The sequence below is a fragment of the Vanessa cardui genome, chromosome 10, assembly GCF_905220365.1.
Source record: "Vanessa cardui chromosome 10, ilVanCard2.1, whole genome shotgun sequence".
NCBI classification, from domain to species: domain Eukaryota; kingdom Metazoa; phylum Arthropoda; class Insecta; order Lepidoptera; family Nymphalidae; genus Vanessa; species Vanessa cardui.
In genome coordinates, this window is record NC_061132.1 from 2,934,184 (window position 1) to 2,956,651 (window position 22,468).

The following is a 22,468-nucleotide window of genomic DNA, read 5'->3' on the forward strand; positions in this document are numbered from 1 at the left end:
TCAAATGATATCTGTAGCCCCTGTGTCATTACTGACACGACAATTTTCTAACTTAAAAAAAATCGAACCTCAAGCATGCTAATATACGAAATTTCAACCTCTATTTCAACCCTTCGTGGTGGGATATCCAAAAACGCTTAAATGAGTATCTATTCATTTCTTACCAACTTCCCAAAACTGTAGTTAGATGTTTCTGACTTCAAAAATGGCGGACTTCCAGATTAACCTATATACGAAACTCTTATTTCCCCCCTTATGGCTATATTTTGTGCTTTATTAATTGACGAAAGGCGTAAACTGTACTCTTTTGAATTTAAAAGATATTCTGAAGGTATCAAAGATATTTGTTGGATTTACACTGTTTCTCATCCATACATCTATTAACCAGTGATAACTCTGTGACACGATGGAGTGCCGTAACTTTTATTCTGGTAATGTTGCATAATTTTGGAGGTCTTAAATGCCTCAGTAATATTATTGACAAGACAATCTTATAACTTAAAAAATGACCTCAAGACTAACCTATATCCGAAATTTCAACTTCTATTTCAACCCTTGGTGGTGGAATATCCAAAAATGCTTAAATATCCACTAATTTCTAACCAGTACCCCAAATTTTTAGTTTATTACAGTTACTCATTTTTAATCAGTATCCCGAAAGTAAAATTTCATATTTTTACGCAATAAAAATTTCTGGGGATGTAAGGGGGCGCAAACTACACCTCAGTGCCCCAAGCCAACCTCACTTGCCCGTGGTGCATCCTGCCGACCAGCAAACGAGGCTCTGGCGACTGACTGATGGCGGTATTACCGTCAACAAAATAGGCATAGCTAAATACCAAAGGCCGGTGACAGGCAGCAGCTTCACCGGTGCGACAAGCTACGTTCTGCGATCGCCAACCCGCCTGCCCAGCGTGGCCATTATGGGCAATTCCTTCATCTGCAGCACACACGCAAGCCACGGCCCCCAGTTCCCGGCAGCCCCGCTATTCCTCGTCATGGTGGCGACAATTCAAACGGCGGGACGGGAGTACTAAGAATCACCGGGCTACGGGAGGCCACCACAACCGACTGACCCTTGCGACGTACAACGAACGCACGCTACGGCTTCACTCGCATCTAGCGCAACTTGAGGTAGAACTTGGGAAAATTAGGTGATACGTATTAGGGCTATGTGAAGTCCGCAGAGAGGGAGAGGACACCGTAACCCTCGAATCGGGCCACCTAATGTACTTCCGAGAGGGAAACCAACAGTCCCAAGGTGGCGTTTGGTTTCTGGTAAATAAGTCTCTAGCTGAAAACGTTGTGGAAATCTCTAGTGTGTCGAACAGGGTAGCGTATCTCATTATAAAGCTCACCGAGAGGTACATCCTCAGGGTGGTGCAAGCGTACGCACCGACCTCGACACACTCGGACGATGAAGTGGAAGAATTATTCGATAACATATCTAGGGTCCTCCACTTCACCAAGAAAACCTACTACAACGTTGTCATGGGGGACTTTAACGCTAAAGTGGGAGTACAGAATTGCAGCGAATCGGTAGTAGAACCTCATGGATTTGGAAGCAGGAATCGTAGGGGGCAAATGCTTGTCAATTTACTCGAACGGGAGAGGCTTTTCTTGATGAACTCCTTCTTTAAGAAGCAGCCGCAAAGGAAGTGGACGTGGCAAAGCCCTGATACTATGACAAGAAATGAGATCGACTTCATAATGACGGACAAGAGGCATATATTCAGAGACGTCTCAGTGATTAACAGGTTCAACACCGGTAGTTTTCACCGACTTCTCCGAGGCTTTCTGAATATCAATTTAAAAAAAAATTAAATTTTTTTTCAAAAACTGTAGCAACTTCCTTTTGACTATTTACTACTTTACTATTATAATTCAGGCTCAATTCGGAGTTGCAACTGCCAACTCTATCAGTTTCACAATTAATAATTTTCCAGGTCATTTTTATCTTGTCATGTGCATTCTTAATTTTATTTTTTATAGTTAAAGATTTTGCCAAAAATCACACTTACATAATTGGCAAAAGTGGCACTATGATTATACGCCCTTTCATTGTAAAAGTCATACATTCGTTGCCTACTTCTGAATTCCAATAGTCGCCAAATCATTGAATTTTAAAAAGTTTTTGTATTAACTGTTTTAGAAGTGAATATGGATTTAAAATTGTTTCTAATTAATTTGAATGTATTGTTATACAAGACATTGGGATTCTCACTAAAAGATAGGTGAGGGAGATTAGCCATAATATTACTTCTAAACTTCTCAATAAGACTTGTTGTCAAAGGAACAAACATTATCTTTTCAGAAGTACTTATTTTTTTAACATGAAAATTAAATAACGCTTGTTGTCCACAATGATCTGAACTGAAGTTATTAATAATAATTTTGTTTTGTGTGAAAAATGAAGATCCTATAGCTACATTAACACGCCATTTCTTCAAAAATCTGCCTGATGTCAATATTAGCGAAATAGAGACTGCTCTTGGAAAGCTTAAAAATGGAAAAGTCCCTGGAGAGGACGGCGTTACCACAGAGTTATTAAAAGCGGGAGGTAAACCGGTACTTAGGAAACTTCGGACGCTTTTTAACTCTGTCTTCGAAGGGAGAACTCCGGAGGCATGGGATAGGAGTGTGGTCGTCCTGTTCTTTAAAAAGGGGTCAAAACCCTGCTGAAGAACTACATATCTTCCCATATCCCTACTGAGCCACGTCTATAAGCTGTTTTCAAGAGTGATCACGAACCGTCTTGCGCGATGATTCTACGAACTCCAACCCCCGTAACACGACGGGTTTCGGACCGGATATGGCACCATAGACCACATCCATACAGTGCGGCAGATTATACAGAAGTCCCATGAGTATAATCGGACCCTGTGTCTTGCATTCGTGGACTATGAGAAGGCCTTTGACTCGGTTGAAATCTGGGCTGTTCTGGTGTCCCTGCAGCGTTGCCAAGTTGATTGGCGATACATCCAAGTGATGAGATGTCTCTACGAAGCTGCCATCATGTCCGTCCGAGTACAGAATCAGCAAACAAATCCCATACCATTGCACCGAGGAGTGAGACAAGGGGACATTATTTTCCCCAAATTGTTCACTAATGTAATGGAGAATATCTTCATGACGCTAAACTGGAATGAAACTAAAATAGATGAGACTCGTAGTTGGGCAACAACTCTGATTTCGGTGAAGGTAGACATTCTCAACAAACGCGTTAATCCACTCATAGGAAACCATGTGCACGGTGTATTCTTATACATAGCTGATGAAGTTTTTCGTATTTACGAATTGTTCGAACCTTCGAAGATATTGGTCCAAGATTTTTATTTTTATTTAAAATATATTTCGCAGATATAAATAAAAAACAGTAATATTACAAATACGCTTTTACTTTCAGGTGCTGCATTACGGAAGAAGATTTTGGATGGAATAAAATTCCTGGAACTTCGTCCAGTGAAGTTCACCGTCTGGCGCCTGTTCGCCGTCAACTCGTCGCTACTGCTGACTGTGCTCAGCGTCTTTATCTCGTACACGATCGTGTTACTGCAATTCATTCAAGTGAAAACATAAATATTTCTAAAGTTTTGAAAAACGTTTCTCTTCCTTATCCTACATTCAGTAAATGTTGTTATCTGATAGCAATAAAGCTAATGTTTGAATTATTATTTGAAATACATATAATGCGTTTGTAACTTGTTTTTCAAATCACTATCTACATAGTATCAATAAAACAAATTTAAGTAAAGATTGTGGTGCGGTTTTTTGATCTGATCATTTCAGAAGTTTCAAATGTGATGTCGTAAATAAATTAATTCTGTAGTAAATTAGTATCAGTATTGCACCCGTGCGAAGCCGGGCGGATCGCTAGTATTAAATAAAGATTGAAAACGGACAATAATAAATTGAACCGAACTAAATATTGACGCAGATCTGTAGTCAGACTCTTCTCTTTCCTGTTTTTGATTATACTGATACAAGCTTTGTGGACTTAACCGAAGACCAATTAAATAAACTTGAGAGACACCACATTCCCTTTATTCTGTTTATATTTGGATTAAGGAAGTTCGCACACGTATCTTCATTATTCATTAGACTTCGTCGGATCATGCATGTCTTGTCTATTCTTTACTGTGTATTGTTTACGCTGCTACTCCCCCTTACCTGAGGGACAAATGTATATTTTTAGGAAAACCCGGAGAACACGGAGAGACTGATTTTAAGGGTGCCCGACTATAAATCTATTTTTAATAAAAAAATCATTTACAATTTTACGCCCTGGGGCCAAAACTATACATATTTTTCAAAAATTTTTAAAAACCATTTTCGTTATGTTTGAAGACATCGTGTATATTCTTACTTATTATTTTTAAATTTACATGTATATGTTTATTTATTTATTTTATATGTATTAATAATATAATTTATTAATTGATATATAATTTATCTATTCTATATTTATATTTATTTCATAGTTTAATAATTTACTCGTAATATTTTATTTATTAGTACAGTACCACCCACCTTACATTCTATGACCTATCCAAAATTGTACGCCTGTTCTATCAAGGCCAAATCTATGTTATATATTTTTTATTTTTCTGTGTGGTGTACAATAAAAGAAAAAACTAAACTAAACTGTATTTGATATAATTTTGTTTTTTTAACAATAACCATCGTACGTATCTCAAAACATTATATAGCGTTCAGTAACGTCACACCTGTTATATCTACTTATTTGAGGTCATAGTTGTAAAAAAATGAACATTGAAACAAAAATTATTGCGTTTTTCGAATTTGCAGACTCCAAATTCCTCTTTTTAACTTTTATCTCAGTTTTGTGGCAGAAGGTCCAGTCAAAACCATTTATTTGAAAACTTTGTTGAAGTAAATGAACACATTGGCTCAAACCATACGTCAACGTTGTTTTTTTTCGGAGTATCAATATCGGTTTTAAATTTTTACAAAAACTATCTCAAAGTTCGAGCAAAATTGCATAAGCAAAGCCAGTGAGGACAAGTACGATCAGTGGACCATTGATAGACAGGAGTTACGTCATACAAAATATAGATCCGTTTTCGCGCGAAAATTTAGATTCACATTTTGAAACAGCTTTTTGTAGTAAATTACAATATTTTACATTTTTAATATTCTTGTGGTCTATCCTATAAGGTGTTTTTTTAAATTGAACACAAAAATAAAAATATCGCATCTCCTCCTCATTGTTGTTTTTATTGTAAATATGAAAGTCGCATCTAATTGAAGCACCAGCTAAGTTTGTACAAGAATTGTGGCGTATCTCTTTCACTTTGTAGTCAAGAAGTACCTCGTTGTTGGCCTTTTAAGTAAATAAATAAAACAAGGAACAAAATGTTAAATACACGTTACAAATAAATCAATTTGTAAAAACAAAAATTATGAACATCGGTCCACCCAGTGAAAAGTCATGAGGTAACAAACATAAAAAAATATATATACAGACGAAGTGATAACCTCCTCCTTTTTGAAGCCGGTTGAAAATCGTTAGTCGTTGCTTCCAATAAATTCGAAGTTCAATGCATTCAAAACTGATTATAAAAGACTCCGTAAATAAGGTTTACTTTGCTCTGTCACTTTTTATATTCACAAAAGTCCAAGAATCAAACTACTAAGTCGTACTTCAAGCCACTTTTTATTTTTAGTTAGTGAGGTTATTAAGTGTTTAAAATTTAAATAAATAGCAAAGTTCTCTTCTTCATCATGATTCAGTGTTACTAGAATCTAAGTTTTTAAGATTTTGTTTATTTTCATCAAAATCTAATTGGAATCAATAGACAATTTTTTTCCGTATTCATTCACTTCTCCCATCTGTTTTGCACATACTGTACCATTATAACAAAGTATGTAGTTATGAAGCTTATCGTCTGTAACAAACGTTATCAAAATAGAAAACAATTATATATCATAGTCCTTCACTGAAAGCGGTCTCACTCGGTTCAAAAAAATAAGCAAATCGACTTTGGCATTTATAATATTACTAGCTGACCCGGCAAACTTTGAACTGCCATAATCAAAATGCTTAAATTGGTCCAAATGTGATGTCCATTGCACGCAGCGAAACTGGTGATCTGAACTATAACAATAAACAACTGATACATTAAAAACGATACTGTTAATAATTTTTTGTATATTTTCAATGACACAGGAATCGTTAGGTTGTGTGATAAATTGCCATGTCTCTATGATTAAGTGCTTATAACATAAAATTAGCAAAACCAAGTATAATAAACTGGCCATACCATAACTTTTATTTTAAACTCATTTACAATACCAATCAATATAATTGCACTAAAAACAACACAGATAAAATATAGGTGGTCAAGTTTTATTATGGTGTATATAGTCGTAGGGGGTAACCGAGGGCAGTAGGAATAAGGTGCGGGAGGCGAGGGATCAATGGGGTCTAAATGGTAAATTAGTTGCGACATGCCTGCGCGCCGCACTATGTGTTGTTTGTAAGTAATATGTAAAAAAGTATTTTCGTTGATTTATTTTCAACTTTTTAGTGTTTTGGAAAACACTGATACTTCTCAAACTGTTCTGTAATTACGATAAATTACTCTTTCAAATATACATTTTTCTTTCGATTGTAAAGTGTGATTAGAGGTTATGTTGAGCATTTGGGAATTGGCCGTCATTTGTTCAATATTTGGCTTTCTGGGTAAAGTGTACGCGGGTAAGTGAGCGCCTGCGCACACTTATATCATCATCATCATCATCAGCCCGTTCAGACATTCAGCTCCTTCCTGCCTCCTTGCGTAAATCGTCACTCCACCGTGCCTGAGAATGTCCTACACGACGTTTGCCGAGACGCGGTCTCCACTTTAGAACACGTTCTCCCCAACGGTTGTCGGTTCTACGTCAAATATGGCCAGCTCACTGCCACTTCAGCTTACTCATTCAGTGGGCTTTGTCGATGACTTTGATTCTTTGACAGATGATCTCATTTCTGATGCGATCCCTCAGAGAAACACCGAGCATAACCCTTTCCATAGCAAGCTGAGCGACTTTAAACTGATGGACCAGCCTTGTCGTGTTCACGTTTCGGCACCGTATATCATGACGGGTAGGACGCACTGGTTGAAGACTTTCGTCTTAAGGCACTGTGGGATCGACAATGTAAAGATTCGACGTAACTTCCCAAACACTGCCAAATCCAGCTGAATTCTTCTATTCACCTCGTCCTCAAGGTTGTTTCTACCTAATCGTAAAGTCTGGCCGAGGTAGACATATCTTTGAACAACTTCAAGGACGGTTCATTGAACATGATCTTGGTTTTATCCGTAGGCCGATACGCATAGAAGAATCCGCTAGCTCGTTCAGCATTTGTTATAGGTCCTGCAGCGTTTCTGCCACGATGACGATGTCGTCTGCGAATCTCAAGTGAGAGATGTATTCGCCATTGATGTTGATAACACGTCCGTTCCAGTTCAGCGTCTTGAACATATTCGCCATTGCATTAGTAAACAATTTTGGGGAAATAACGTCCCCTTGTCTTACACCTCGATGCAATAGTATGGGATTTGTTTGCTGATTCTGTACTCGGACGGACATGGTGGCGGCTTCGTAGAGACATCTCATCACTTGGATGTGTCGGCAATCAACTTGGCAACGTTGCAGGAACTCCAGAAAAGCCCAGATTTCAACCGAGTCAAAGGCATACTCATAGACCATGAATGCATGACACAGGGGCCGATTATACTCATGGGACTTCTGTATAATCTACCATTCTGTATGGATGTGGTCTATGGTGCCGTATCCGGTCCGAAACCCGGTCTGTTCCGGGGATCTGGATTTCGTCGAATCTTCAAGACGGCAAGACGGTTCGTGATCACTCTTGAAAACAGCTTATAGACGTGGCTCAGTAGGGATATGAGACGATAGTTTTTCAGCAGAGTTTTGTTTATATATAGTGGATAAAATAGAGTTCCTCAGTCTAATGCTTTCAAGTCCCCACTGCTGTCTTTCGTTGTGCGCTTGCGCAAGACGAAAAATGGTAGGAGGAGTAAAGAAACGACGTTAGGGACCTGAAGGATAATTTTGTTTGACTGATTTTAAAAGAAAACTAAATATTGTGTATTTATGTTTTTTTTGGATAATCTGTTTAATTTCAGTTTTCTCTGTTAGAAGTTGATTGGTTGTAGAATACGCTTTTAACCTATTGCGTTTACTTACCCCACGGGTAACCGCACACTTACCCACAATATGGGCCAACTGTCTGCATTCCAACTTATTATCAAAATGTTAATTTTTTTGCTACGGGATGTTTTTTTGAACGGGATGTTTTATGTTTTTATGTTTTATGAAAAATAATACTTATTCGGGTATAAATTGAATAGCCGAATAAGTATTCTTTTCGACACTATTTTATTGCTCAAATTTTGCTTTAGTTCTGCGCAGTGAGTCTGGAAACAGTAAAGTTTATGCACTTGGCCAGAATTACTCTACTTTATACTGCTCAAACATAGTCACATCACAATAATGAGATACTTACAAAACAAAGTTTGTCTAAAATACTGGCTATTTAAAAGTTTCCAATTTGATATGGACACACTCACTCACACACACACACACACACACACACACACACACACACACATACACACTCACACACACACACACAAACACACACACACTCACTCACACACGCACACACACACACACACACAAACACACACACACACACACACACACACACACACACACACACACACAGTAGCAATACACTCTGTTAATCAATTTAAAGCTGACTAACTATATTTGATACTGACTAAACTATATTTTTTGTTTTGTTTTGTGGTGCGTAAATAAACAAAAATGAAGGTTTTCCGGCGCGCGAACACGCGACGTATCCATGTCCATGCGCGAAACAGGGAAACTCCTATCTTGGCGTTCATAAATGTAATATGTGACAAAACTGAAGATTTATCAAACAATCTTTGTACATAAAATTGATCTGATAGACAGTAAACAACTGAAGTTAGTTACAATTAAGGTTCTTTTTGTACCTCCTAAGCATGTACTTATAAAGTTATAACTATTCTTTTAATTTGATTACTGCATAACGGGGACAACATCAATGTTTGATAAAGTAGGGATGACTCATGTTACAAAAGCATGATTATGACGTTGATAGTGACATCAATACCGAACATTTATACTTGATTTTTATGGAGCTCTAAACAATAATCTTTAATCGATAACATCGATATTTTTTTTGCGACTGGAAGAAATTATTAAAATCGAGAAATAGATGTAACGAACTCATATGTAGCTCACCGAATAGACCATGTATCATATTTTTAACGACAACGTGAAATAACTCTAGATCAAGAGTTTCATCGGAAATTTCAGCTGATATAACGTTATCGATTTGATGCGGAGTAATTTTATGTACCGGCCAAATTAATACATGTGCGGAAATCCCCTTTTTTGTCATTCAATGGAGTAAATATACTTAAATTTAATCCATAAGCACTTTCAATTTTTGCCGAAAAACACGTGCTGTAATGTCATGACGATCAGTTGTTGACGGTTCTTCAAATAAATTGTTTTTAATATCATACCACTGCGGATTACATCTAAACGTAATGAATAGATCCGGTCAACCATTTTTTGTACATAAGAAATTGTATCTTGTGCATATTCGTTCATATGCCGTGGGCTACCAATAAACGAAGATGGCAATATAGTCAATCGCCCGATAACATTTACATTAGCATCATTCGCTATCGCATCTTGAAATTGAATATATTCTTTGGATCTTGCTTTGTTGAAACGAAAAAAATGAAAAAATTCAGTTTCTATTTTAGCATACGTATCAACGATGTACTGATGATACAGTTTACCACATCTCGAGATATAATTTTGTGCTTGTGGACGAACCATCAATCGATACGAATAAATTGTAATAAGACGTATTACCTATTGATACTGGTGGATGAGTGTACTCATTTTTTAATTAATAATAAATTTTTATTTAACAGCACAATTCCTCGTCTTAAAATTTTCCATTAACAAAATGACCTGCCATTTATTGAATTATTTTGCTACAAAAAATGTGATTAATGAAGAACCACTCGACCGATTTTGAACAAACTTCACATAAACCATCTACTAAATAGTCCAAACAAACCCTGAAAATTTAGATTGGATAGGTGAGCCCGTTCTTGAGTTATAAAGTGACATCGAAAGATGCCACTTATTTTTATAAAAATAGATTCGAAAAATAGACGTAGCGATGTTTTAAATAATGCAAATCAATTTTAAAACATCAATGTTTTATTATCTAACATCGATAATCATAGAAAATCAATGATATCTCTAATAAATCTATTTCTAATGAAAAACAAAGTTGTTTTTTTTTATCATATTCCTAGCATTTTTATCAAAGTAAGTACCTTCTAAACCTTCCCTGGACTTCCACCAATAATTCAAGACCAAAATTAGCCAAATCGGTCCAGCCGTTTTGGAGTTTTAGCGAGACTAACGAACAGCAACTCATTTTTATATATATAGATTATAGGCGGTCGTTATTAAAACGTTAAATTAACAAGGTATTCAGTTATAACAACCGCAGTGAGAAGTGATCTCTGAATAGTGACCAGGTCCAGCGGAGACATCGTCGGCTGGTTGAGATGAAGCTGTTTGAACATCAGGTCCAGTTCTAAAGCGATTGACTTTCCAACTGGCGTCACATTACAATTCAACTTAGTGAAAAGTATTCGTATATCAGTAAGCTGCAAAAATATTTATTTTAAATTGTATGTACACTTTTACACTGGCTCACTTATATTTCTAAACTGCATCATGCCACATCTTGGAGGCAGCGCTTTTTACAAGAACGTCTGGTTGGGTACCGTCGACTCGTCATATATTCAACAGCCGAGCGGCAATACTTGTATTGTTGTGTTCAGGTACAAGGGACTTGACATCTAAATTCCTAAAGTTTGTGGCGTATTGGCAATGTATGGACTGGTTTACTATGTGCCAATGTCTATGGGCAGTGGTGACCACTCACCATCAGGTGGCACATTTGGCTCTTCGTCTAACTATCGTGCAAAAAATTAACAAAGACATGAATTATATTTAAAGCTCATCATTTTAAACGATATTTACAAAATTCTCGGGATTCTTCTAAAATAAAACTTTTGAAAATCACTTTACCTGCACACTTATCTGATGCCACGGTTCAATGAATAAAACAGCCATAGACAAATGATAAACACCCCATTACACCTGAATACAGAGGACTGCGGTGTGATAACGTAGTCCTGCTTTAGAAATGAGATAACGATGAATAAATGTCATAAAAAAATAATTATAACAAAAACTCTTAATTCGACTGAAGAAAATATTAGTATTAAAATTAGTTCCAATGGTAATACGTACAAGTCAGGTATGATTAGTCAATGAAATTGAAGAAAGTCATCGCCAAAAACAGAGAGTTTGCTGAAAATAAAATAAACATGATGCCCCCCCCCGGATCGCGCTCAGTCCCTTCACCGCTTCGCAAACAGACACATAGGCCTTCATTAGGCCACGGAAAGGTGTCAGTGACAAACGGCACGTCGCCCCTGAAATATGATCTATAACAAAATTACGGTATTAATATTTATTTATTTAAGTACTTTTTTTCTGGATTGACTACCAGATACACAATATCTGGAAGTCTATCCAGTCTGTTTATCTAGACTACCAAAGCCAAAATCGCGTCAAAAAATAGTGCCAATAAGCTAACAGTTGGCCAACACTCAGATCACATACAACACACAGGCCCACCGCAGTGCGTCATTAAATCTATAGAGGTATATAAATAATTGAAAAGTTTTCCTAGAAATCTCTGCGGTTAAGTGATGTCTAGTCTGTCTTTCGTGTGTTACCAAACAAATTTAATATGATTTGTAAGATTACTGCCCGAAGAATACTCGGTAGCCAGCAATGATATAACTTCCACTAAACACTTCAAGCCTTATTTTAGTAATTTAAGGAAAAACACATCATTGCCACACACATGAATTAGTCTTGTCTACCCATTCGCTGAGCTTTTGACGCATTGTACGCAGTATGAAACATACATCGAAATTAATGAACGCATTCTCCATAAGCAGATACAATGACAAAAAAATACAAAGACATTTAGGGGCAAAGACGAGTAGCTGAATATCAGTGCTCATGCGGAATGATGATGATTTCCAAATTCATCCGACAATGATGATTTTTCAAATAGCTTTGGCAGACTTATAATTGGGCCACCTGATCGTAAATGGTCAAAACCGACTACAGACATTGACATTGCAAGAAATAACAGTCATTTCTTATAACGTCGCCGACCTTGGCAAATATAACGCTCAGCTAAGTTGAGCTAAGCTAGGTTAGTTACGCCTGTAACTACTTTTCTAACCGTGACACAAGCATGTAAAGTGTGACTTTTTAACGGTAGAAGCACATGACACTACAATAAATAAATAATGGACAATATCACATACATAATTCGGATCCCATTGTAAGTAGCTAAAGCACTTGTATTATGGAAAATCATAACGAAGGTACCACAAACACCCAGACCCAAGACAACATAGAAATCTAATGAACTTTTTCTATATCGACTCGGCCGGAAATCGAACCCTTGAAATGGCGTACCCATGAAAACCGGTGTACACACTACTCGACTACGGAGGTCGTTTGGAGGTGTAATTAAAAGCTGTGACTGACTGAATTAGAACGGCGAACTTTAATATAAATTCAAGTTAAATACTGGGTGGCGACCCTAGGGAATTGCATATTTAATGTATCGATTTAAACAACTTACGCCTCGATTCACTTAAAGTGATATATTTAAAAGTCGCAAGTATTGCGATCAATAATATTGTGAGTGTTGTATTAATTACAGCAAATCGACTTTTGTTTCGGTTCATATCCGATTTGCCGCTTAAATCGTAATGTATCTGAAATATATGATGATTAGTATAATAATATATCAAGATTATAGTTATTCAGGCCTACAACTTGCAATGAAGATGAATCTCAACCCCATAGTACAGAATTGTTTTCACACACAAACCTAGCGTCACAAAACTGATCCGCCAGTACGTACCTATTCAATGTACAAGTGTTGCTACAAAACTACTTTCCGTTAATTTTGAAAATATATTTTCTCCGAACATAGACTATGTTAATTTACTCTATTTTATTACAGTAAACGCCGCTTTACTTTCGCGGGAATTTCTAATACGTAATCAACTAAGTTACTTCACAGATATTATTTAATAAAAAATATATACATTTTTTTGGAAAATTATAATATTAAATACATTATAGATTAAATCGAATGTTTCGCTATATTTTTCATGCGGTAGATGCTCCCATAGGATCCCACTCCGGTTACAAACATTGTTGCTATTATCTTGATAAAACCTCCAACAGGAAACGAAGAATAATCCTTGTAAAAGTTAACAGTATTTTTGTAGATAAATGTCAACTCACCAATATCTAAAACGAGGAAATATAATTCATTACATTTTTTTATGAATTAATATTTGTTGTTTTACAAGTATAAGACATTAAGCTATGTCCAAAATGTGAAATAAGTCTTAAGCATGTTAGTCACTATACAATCACAGAAACACCTTACGCAGGTCAAGTGCGAGAACAAAACTTACGCGTGCAGAATGTTAACATGTAACCGTATATAGCGACTCGTCGGGATACAGTGACTATGTAGCCTCCACGGTCGTGAGCGAAGCGTAGCGGAGCAAGCCCCAGGGCTCGCGACAGGCGCAACACGACGGCCAACGCACCCTGAACTTTACATGCTTCGTCCTGCATCTTCACACCTCGTTACAATGCATTGATGTTAGGTACAAATAATTATTATAAACTAAAGCCTTTATGACTATGATTGAAATATAAAATTACCTGAATGAAATTAAAATTTTAAATTACCCGATTGAAATTTGCTAATTTTAACACACCACAAATTTTACCTTCTCGAGTGGTGATTTAAAATATAAGGCTTATGTCCGCCCCCAAGATTCAATCGCCTTCCATGCCAAATTTTATCAAAATCGGCTTTACGATTTAAGCGTGAAGATCTAACTGACAGAGTCACCTTTGCATTTATATCATTAGTAGGTATCGACAAAACGCAGGTTCTCGTTCAGCGTATGACTCGTGTGTTCCGTTGCGTACTGATGTCTGTTATTTTGTCATTATAAACTGACTCGCTTCCAAAAGATGATTAGAATCGAATCGATTGTTGTAGAATTAATGTTTAGCTACAATCTTTATACAAGTCATACTTTACGTTATATTTCAACAAAAGGGTTCTGCACATTAAAAAAATTACAATGATTAATTTCGATGTACTACGAATGTGTTATTGTGCCAGGAGTACGGACGGCAACGGAGTTAGGGACCGGCCCGTGAACCACGAAACATTCTTATCAACGATTTATATCTCAAAAAGTCAAACCTAGCGAAATTTGTAGGTTTACTAAGGATATTTCAAGCGTCCCTTTACAGTTAGTATTGACTTGAAAACAATTATAGCTATAATTATAGTAATAACATGAGGTAACTGCTGATGTTTGATTTGACTTTTTCCTTTTATGCAACGGGTGAAAAAGCGTTGGAGGCTCACCTGATGGAGAGTTACCACCTCCACCCGTGTACATCTGCACCAGCGCGGCGTAGAGTGCGTTGCCGGCCTCTAAGTAATGAAACATTAACGAGTTTACTTTCAAGACATGTGAACGAGACTGCATTTTCATATTACATTTGAATGTAAATATTTATAGGTTAGTCTTTAAATTTAAAATAACAGTGAATAAACTTGATTATTATGAAACTTATTGTAAAACAATAAGGCTTCAATATTATTCAATATCAACATTTATTTGTGTCTGGCTAGACCCTTATAAATAATAAGCGAAGCTTACTTACATTTTACCCACGCCGATCCACAAAACGTGGTGTATTAATTACTACACCAGTAGAATGAATATTAATTTTTACTTATTTGGTTTATTTTTATAAAATATTATTGTCCTGAAGTTAAAAATCAAATTAAATTTATAAAATTGTCATTACATGCGCGACTCTCTTTTCTTTTTTTTTAATAATCAGTTTACGCGGGAAATCGTCTTGTATTATTTTATACAGCCATATCAATGACGTTCTAAAATCAATTACACTTTCATGAAATCGGAATTTGGTGACATTACCTTTTGGAGAATCCCTCTCTGGGCATCCATGCTCAGGACGTACACCACCTGAGCAGGGATGTCCAGGCTGCCCTCCGAATTCATGGGGGGGGCAATTTTGCGCTCGCCACTGTTCGGGGCAAGCGGAGTAGGCATCATAAGGCAACCCCTACCACACTCGCTGTGGATTTCTGCAACATAAGGGGACTCAACTCCAACTTGAATGCCGTTCACTTACACCTTGAGACGGCGAAGCCGGCCTTGCTCTTTCTTACCGAGTGTTGTAAATAACTAAATATAGATAGGCACACGAACGCCATCTTTTGGCAGCTATGTGAAGTAATGTTCGTTCGTTCTTTTGTTGTAATAAAAAATTCAGTCGTTGACAAATCCGTTGCAAGCAAGTTGTTTTATTTTTTCTCACACAGAGACCCAGATATCTTCTCCTGCCGATACGTCTTTTCTCTCTTACCCCTGGTACAAATTGGAGCATACTTTTGTGCCACGAACTGGGGTATGCGTTTACGTCAGAGATTATATCTCTCGACGCCTCGGCAGCCTTGAAGGGCAGGACCTATCAATTATCTGGCTGTGCGTAGACTGCGAGGACCATCCGCAAATCTACGCATGCCTTCATAGGTCCCATAGCGGTAATGCTGAAACCAACCGACTGGTTGAGCACGTCCAATTGGCTACAGATTCAGTGCTGCAGCAGACTCCATCCGCAGAGATTTTCTGATTCTGGGCGATTTCAATGCCCATCATACAGAGTGGCTTGGATCACGCACCACTGATCATGCGGGTAGATCTGTTCTCGACTTCGCTTTGGCATATGATTTGACACAACTGGTTACCTCGCCAACGCGAATACCAGACGTGGAGGAACATACACCTTCCCCATTGGACCTTCTGCTGACTTCGCATCCGGATGGCTATCAGATTGTCGTCGATCCCCCTCTGGGCTCGTCGGACCACTGTCTCGTCCGGAGTACAGTGCCGGTTACACGGTACTCAAGACCTCGTTTCGTGGGCTGTCGTCGCGTGTGGCACTACAAGTCAGCAGATTGGGATGGGATGCGGTCCTTCTTTGCATCTTACCCATGGGGGTGGGTTTGTTTTTCGATGGATGATCCGAGCGTTGTTGCTGACTCTGTCGCCGATGTGGTGCTTCAGGGTATGGAACTTTTCATTCCATATTCTGCGGTTCCCATTGGTGGCAAGTCCCAGCCCTGGTTTGGTCGTTTCTGTAAAACGGCTTCTCCCCGAAAATGGGAATCGTGATGCCAGCACATTCAGAAAGAAATACAACTCTGCTTCTAGGTCTTTCAAAAACGTGATTGCTCAGGCAAAGTCGAAGTACATTGGCAGAATTGGCGAGGGACTGGTGCGCTTCCCTTCAGGAACACGTGCGTTCTGGTCTCTCGCTAAGTCTGTCTTAGGGAATTGCTGTCGGCCTTCCTTTCCATTTTGCACAGGGACGGTCAGTCATTGGCCCATACCGCGAAGGAGAAGGCCGATCTTTAGGGTCGAGGTCCGAGGAAAGTCACTACCATCAATCCCGCGGTGTGATACGACGATGCCGGGGGTTAAATTTCGGTAAAGTACAGTTCGAAAAGCACTTCTTTCTTTGGACATTCACGAGTCGAGTGGACCCGATGGCATCCCTCCAATAGTGCTACGGACATGTGCTCCCGAGCTGGCAAGCATTAGGCGTCGTCCCGAACTTCTTGAAGACTGCTTAGGTGCATCCAATCCCTAAAAAAGGCAACCGCTCAGATTCTGCCAATTATAGGCCTATAACCGTCACCTCCTTGCTCTCCAAGATAATGGAGTCCCTTATTAACTGCCAGCTCCTGCGTTATCTAGAGGAAAACCAGCTGATTAGCGATCGCCAGTACGGTTTCCGTCGGGGTCGCTCAGCCGGTGATCATCTTGTTTACCTTACTCATAGATGGGCTGAATCAGTTTAGAGCAAGGGGGAGTCATTAGCAGTCAGTTTGGACATAGCGAAGGCCTTCGATCGCGTATGTCACAAAGCGCTTCTTTCGAAGCTTCCTTCCTATGGGATTCATGGATAATTATGCAATTGAATTACCAGCTTTTTGGCAGATCGGAGCATCAAGGTCGTTGTCGACGGTGCATGTTCTGACTTAAAATTCGTCAATGCTGGTGTTCCACAAGGCTGCGTTCTATCACCCACTCTGTTTCTTCTGCATATCAATGATTTGTTGCAAATCGGGAACATTCATTGCTATGCAGACGACAGTACCGTTGACAAATTATAAACCGGCCGCGCTAATATTTCTCGGGAAAACGTCGAAGAAAACTGGAACAAACTTGTGTCTGAAATCGAGTTTTCTTTAAACGAAGTCTCGAACTGGGGCCGGCTAAATTTATTCCATTTCAACCCCAAAAAGACGCAAATTTGCGCGTTAACCGCTAAAAAAACACCATTTGTCGTATCTCCACGATTTGAAAACATCTCGATAGCAGCTACAGGTAGTATCGGAATACTTGGAGTTGATATTTGGAGCCTCGTTCAGTTCCGCGGTCAATTGGAAGGCAAAGCCAAATTGGCTTCAAAAAAACTCGGTGTGCTCAGCGAGGCGAGACAGTATTTCACGTCGGCCCATCGCTTAAAACTTTACAAGGCGCAAATTCGGCCTCACATGGAATACTGCTCTCACCTCTGGGCGGGTGCTTCCCAGTACCAGCTCCTTCCATTTGACCGCATCCAACGTAGAGCGGTTCGAGTTATCGACGATCAAGCCCTTTCCGATCTCCTTGATTCTTTCAATTTGCGTAGAGATGTTGGATCACTCTGCATCATCTACCGAATTTTTCACGGGGAATGTTCCGAGGAATTGTTCGGATTAATCCCGGCTACTGAATTTTACCATCGGACATCTCGTCAAAATTCCAAGTTTCATCCGCACCACCTTGTTGTCCGAAAACCCACAACAACGCGATTTCTTAGACATTTTCTGCCTCGCACAACCACTTTGTGGAACCAGCTTTCGCCGGCGGTTTTTCCGAACCGATACGACATGGGAACCTTAAAGAAAAGAGCGTACTCCTTTCTTAAAGGCCGGCAACGCACCTGCAAGCCCCCTGGTGCTGCAGATGTCCATGAGCGGTGGTAGTCACTTTCCATCAGGTGAGCCTCCAGCTCGTTTGCCACCTATCACATAAAAAAGAAGCATTTCTAACATATATTGTTAGAAATACTTCTTTATTATAGGCGTCTATCGTTTAAATGCAATAATATATATTTAGCATTCAAAAGTGAAATAGATTAAAAAACACTAGAATTTTAATTACTTTAAACAAATTACTACCAAACAAAAAATTGTTGAAACTTTGAATTTATCTAAGCATAAATAAATCTACAAATCATACATATTATAGCTACCTACTGACTCAGATGAACTGACGAATCCAAAATAAACACAATGAACATTTTTAACAAATTACAAGTCACGCTCGTTTCACTTAGTGTCCGCGCCTAAAATAAAAAATAGCGGCTTTATTCGATTTCGCGCGCTTTTGTTATTTTTTCTTTGTTCCAGTCAGTCCTATGGATGCAGGAATCTCCTGAATATTTATATATAATTGATATAATGATATGATATTATAAATGATTATACCCTTTCATCCAATTTTCAACCGACTTCCAAAAGGAGAAGGTTATCAATTCGTCTGTATTTTTTTCACACCGACTCCAAATATAACAATAATTATAACTACATGATGTAATCGTTAATCGACTTTTAAGTAGTCTAATATTTTTCATTTCATTTCACTTAGGAAGACTCTAAAAAATATGTTGAATACGCAATTATTTTTATTACTTTTTCGTGCATATTCATTTGTTTTAAAATAGTGTTTTGTTTGAAGTCGGTTTTTCTTTTTGTTAAAATTTTTATTTATTACTGGATAACCTAGCCGGGCTTAAGTTGAACGATCCTTTAGTTTGTTTTAAATAGATATAATCTCCAGACATGCTGATTTTTATATATTGTTTTTATGTATCGATGTGTGTGTAAGTAAAGTTAAAAGGTAATGTATAAGTGAGGAAAAAAAAGACTTGTATTGAATTGTTTTACATTGTGATATTTATTTCAATATAGGTTCGTAGACTTGCAAATGGTCCATAAAACGTGTAAAATAAAAAAACTTTTCCTTATATTGTCAATAAGCCACTAATATCGGTCAAGATGTCGCTTTTTACCAACCGCTTTAGCCAAAGTATTTGATAGTGTGCTTAACTCTGTTCACGAAAATCACTGTGTGCTACATGATGGTCAGCACGGCACGCGTGGTTTGTCAACAGAGACTGCAATAATGAGTTTAAAGCACACTGTTAAATATTATACGAACAGGCGCACACCGGTGTACGCTTATTTCCTGGATACGTCTTTCTCGTCGTCTAAAGTGGTTTCTCCCATTACACTTTGTAACGCACCTTTGAAGAGAGTGTATAAATTTAATAATCTGGGACACATTGTTACTGACAACCTTAAAGATGATGAAGATATTGAGAGAGAAACATGCTGGTACATAGAATAGGACGCTGCACTGATACTGTCAAAATCACGCTTTTCACAGCCTATTGTAATTGTACATCATTATATTCGTGTAGTCTATGAACTGATACTACTAAAAAGGCCTACAGTGCCCTGCGTACTCAATATAACAATGCGTTCAGATCACTCTTGCGGCTGCCGCGCTTCTGTAGCGCATCAGCGATGTTTGCGCTGGCCAATGTGGACAGCCTTGACGCAATCGTTCGGGAGAAGACCGCTTCATTGCTAAACAAAGTGCGTGGCAGCAGCCACTGTAGCAGTGTACTAAGCGAAATTGCCAACAGCGGAGACTGTCCGTTGATCAGCCAAATGGCACAGAGGACTACGTCCTTTTTAATTTTAAATTATTAATTGTTGTATAGCTACTAACATAGATATAAGTTTTTAAATTATTTCCTATTTACTAACAATTTTATGGATCAAAGTTGTCCGCGATAAAACATTTGTTTTTTTTTATTATTTTTTTTGCGGTTAGATACATTTCGAACCGTTGCACAATAATACTACACATTTCTGTTTTGCGGTAGGATATATGATGAGGGGATGGTATCAACACAGAGGGAATTGCCCAAAGGCGTGTATGTAACTGTACATTATTTCCAGATGAAGCCCTGCCCAATAAAATTTTATATGTCATAATTTCTAAGGGCAGCCAATAATAATATGAGGTTGCTATTAGAGATAAGTAATAGAGAGATACCTGTCTTCCCGCAAATACTTTTACAAATACACTGTAATAAGCCCCTGCTAATCTCCTTTGATAATTACAACCGAAATAAGTAGTGTATACAAATCAAAAGAGTAATATCACCAACCTGTAATAATGTTGAACGGTGCTGTGGATCGACAGACGTTTTGAAAATCCAATATTGGACGGAATCAAATTCCTCGAAATCTGTCCGATGAACTTCACCGTCTGGCGCATCTTCGCCGACGGTGAACTGGCGCAACTTATCGCTGGTGCTGTCCTCATCGGCGTGTACACCACGTTACACGATTGTGTTGTTGCAATTACATCATTCAAAAATTTAAACGAGGAGCAGAGCACGCGTCCTCAGCTTAAGCAAATGTCAGACATGACATTTGTAAAGGCCTTGTTGTGTGTGTTAGACAAGATATTCAAGTGTACGATTGTTTTGAATCAAAACTTATTCGATGAGGTAATACCAAAAGAAATTTATCAAAAAATAATGACCTTAAGTTTCGTTTTTACTTACCCCGTAATGATATGATATACTATATACTATTATTATTGTTCTTTAATGATAATTAAACATGAGTAAATTACATACCTACACTATTATTAACCTTTTCTTCAAAATATATTTAATTTATAAAGACTCGAAAAATGCCACATATTCTTGTTTCCATAGTTCTACAAGATTCTATAAATGGGTTTTCGAATAAAGATATCTCAATTCATGTTAGTCTGATCTTAAATTTATTTATGAAAAGATATTCTTGTTTAGTTTAAAATCTGAGAAAAAAAGAATCTGAGTTATTATCATATGCAGACGATTAGCTAAATCCACTTCAAGGAGGTTAAATACAAATATTTTCACCTATAAATTTGCAGTGTTACTTATATATATTTTAATCTTATAATATAAAAAATGTTAATATTCATAAGCCCTATTCTACATAAGATGATCTTGGTTTGATTTAATTATTACAACATTAACGAATGTACTTATGGGTATAAAATCTAAGATGAGGGTAGTTGCACAGACAGTAGTTTCTTGTTGGGCCATCTTGATATCATCTACATTACCAATCGTTAAAGTAATATCAGACGGTTCATTCGAGTGAATGTTCTTTTGAGTGAATGATTAATTATTCTTTCATTCTATGTGTAAACATAGATTGAAAGAAAATAATAAATATGTGAACATACGGCTTAGCACGTATGACGTAAAAAAGAACACTCATCCGTAGTTTCTTTCAAATATGGCATTTGGTAATACTAAAACAGCAACGTATTTTGATCGTTCCACTTGAACACCATTTAGCCGCGACGTTTGACGTAACGACCGTCTGCGTCGACGTAACAAACGCTGCAGTTCGAGACAAGTGGCCAAATCCAAGTGAACGTTCACTCTGTGTTCAGAATGTTCCTTTTTCGTTCATTCTGAGTAGGAATGAAAGATGCCGTGAAAGATAAACGTCGTTGAATCAGTTCACTGATGAACTAATTCCGCACTTTTGTTTCATTTTTTGTTCAGCGTGTCACTTTGAGTGAAAGATGCAAAATGAAACACGAAAATGAACAAAAAATGAACCGTCTGTTTCCACTTTTAGTCCTTGCTTCGAAAAATAAATTTGGTGTACATTGCATTCAAAACTGATTATAAAAAGTCCTAAAATAATGTTTACTTTGCTTTGACACTTTTTATATTAAAGAAGGTCTAAGAATCAAACTACAATGTGGTATATCAAGCCACTTGTTAGTTTTAGCTAGGGAGGTTATTAAGTGTCTCAAGATTTAAATAAAACGCAAGGTTTTTCTCAACACCATTTAGTGTGTCCACGAGGTAGGACGTTCTTAGATTAAATTTATTTTCATCAAAGTCAAGTATATTATTTAATTACACAATATTTAATTGCACAAAATTATTTTTTTGGGAGTTTATTCAC

The 22,468-nt window shown here is 37.6% G+C and overlaps 1 pseudogene; it reads right to left on the reverse strand.

Moving 5' to 3' along the window:
• Nucleotides 1-7,229: 7,229 nt before the first annotated feature.
• The window catches only part of LOC124533055, a 79,316-nt pseudogene continuing 64,077 nt past the window's right edge, over nucleotides 7,230-22,468 (reverse strand).